The 2,127-nt window shown below is 39.9% G+C and overlaps 1 long non-coding RNA gene across 1 annotated transcript; it reads left to right on the top strand.

The window, feature by feature from the left end:
• The first annotated feature begins 898 nt into the window (after window positions 1-898).
• Window positions 899-1,274, top strand: LOC119767031. Its single transcript, XR_005277280.1, has 2 exons — window positions 899-983; window positions 1,046-1,274. It is a non-coding gene; the product is annotated as an uncharacterized LOC119767031 (long non-coding RNA).
• Window positions 1,275-2,127: the final 853 nt, after the last annotated feature.

The raw sequence follows: 2,127 nt of genomic DNA, 5'->3' as shown, positions 1-2,127 counted from the left end.
TGGAATTTAGCCTAGTGATGGGTCAATCTTTGATTTCAGGGGGTAGCCCCAAAAAAGTCCGGATTTGGACCACCCTAGTGGTCAGGATTGTCCCGGTATCAGAACCGGATTAGGCGCACAAGACACAATAAAAAGAAGTAGTTTAAGAACTAAAACGTGTATTTACTACGATAGGCGAAATGAGAATGAATCACGACACAAGAGCAGTGACAGATGGAAAGCATAACATTTATGCGCTGTTCTGCTTCACAGGGTGATAGCACGGACGAACGGACATGACACCACGAACAAATTTGACACATTTTTCTGAGGCAAAATTCAAATTTCAGCCGAATAAAAATACGTTAAAACCGCGATGAAACACTAGCGCCGTCTGTGCTCACGTTGGCGTACTATATTTGTTTTGATGTTATTCCACTTTCCGTCAAAATGTTGTCATGCTGCGGTGATTGAAAAATGTCTGTTCATTATCCGCTACCAATAGCTTCACATTGCGTGCAGTTCTTTTTGCGGTGAACGTTAGTTCTACATTTTGGATTGATATCAACAATACTATCTGGAGCAAATCATAAATATAAAAGTAAACAAAACAAGCAGGATGTGCAAAGTTTATGTTAAATCACGGACGAACGGACATGACACCACGAACAAATTTGACACATTTTTCTGAGGCAAAATTCAAATTTCAGCCGAATAAAAATACGTTAAAACCGCGATGAAACACTAGCGCCGTCTGTGCTCACGTTGGCGTACTATATTTGTTTTGATGTTATTCCACTTTCCGTCAAAATGTTGTCATGCTGCGGTGATTGAAAAATGTCTGTTCATTATCCGCTACCAATAGCTTCACATTGCGTGCAGTTCTTTTTGCGGTGAACGTTAGTTCTACATTTTGGATTGATATCAACAATACTATCTGGAGCAAATCATAAATATAAAAGTAAACAAAACAAGCAGGATGTGCAAAGTTTATGTTAAATTTAGTAAGTTTAGTTTATTTTGTTTAACAATTTTCTTGAATATTTGAATATTTCATCATTTTAAGGTCACGATGCAGCATCATGTTTTAAATTAGTTCCGAAACGAGTCTAGATTGTCTCGCAGAGGTGGATTGACAGTGGAGAGTGGAGCGTGAATTAAAGAATTGACTACCAAGATGAAGAGGGGGCGCAAGGTTGCCGAACGTTTGTTCCGTCACGTGAATCTGTTCTTGTAGGCGTTTTCATGAGGTTTGATTTGTTGAAATAAAACGCATTTTAGTTTAGATTTTCCAACATTTTTATTATTTGCTCAACAAATATGATGATTAAGCTTAACTTAAGGTAATCTTACAGCGGAAGGCACATTCGGGCAGCCTTTCCGTTTCGCTTAGACTGCTTATAATTCTCTTCAATCTTAACTTGCTTTAAAAGGCTTGAAAAAGTGTGTTAAAGATTTTATCGATTAGCAAATTGAAACAACGTTTGCACAAACCATCGCAAAACGATTTATAGTCGATGTACTCCTTCAGTCTTCCCTTAACTCCGTCGCGATTCTGGTACAAAAACTTGTGAAATTTCTGTTTAAAGGCAGTGAAGCACAGCAAGCTCAATGCGTACACGGTCCCGAATCGAAGCCCTCGGTCTGGTCGACCCCGATTCCGGAAATCTTCTTCCGCAAAATGAACCGAGCAGATTTTGCGGTTGATCAAGGCACGACCTCCCTGCGCTCTGTAGGTGTGTGATAGCTTTTCTAAGTCGCAAAACTCCACCCACTGCTGAGAAATGGCAGGATCCAGTGGAAATTTTATGAATGAAGCTCCATTCCGTTTCGCTTCAATAAAACACGTGTTGGAACACGTCGAAACCTCGCACTTCCGTCCCATTTTATTTGAATTTGCTACGACCACGGACGAACACGCAACGCAACACGCAAATCGACGACGAAACTCAGAAAGCAAACCGTCAAGTGGAGCAAACTGTCAAATTTTGTTTTGACATTTGCGCTCGCGTTCTGAAGGCAAGCCGAGGAAAAATAATAAAAAGAGGAAAAAGAAGACCAGCTTCAGAATCAAAATGCTGGTGTCATGTCCGTTCGTCCGTGGTTAAATTTAGTAAGTTTAGTTTATTTTGTTTAACAATTTTCTTG

The sequence above is a fragment of the Culex quinquefasciatus genome, chromosome 2 (genome assembly GCF_015732765.1).
Source record: "Culex quinquefasciatus strain JHB chromosome 2, VPISU_Cqui_1.0_pri_paternal, whole genome shotgun sequence".
NCBI lineage: Eukaryota > Metazoa > Arthropoda > Insecta > Diptera > Culicidae > Culex > Culex quinquefasciatus.
Note: the sequence above shows the minus strand (reverse complement) of the source record. Positions and strands in the feature narration are given on the sequence as shown.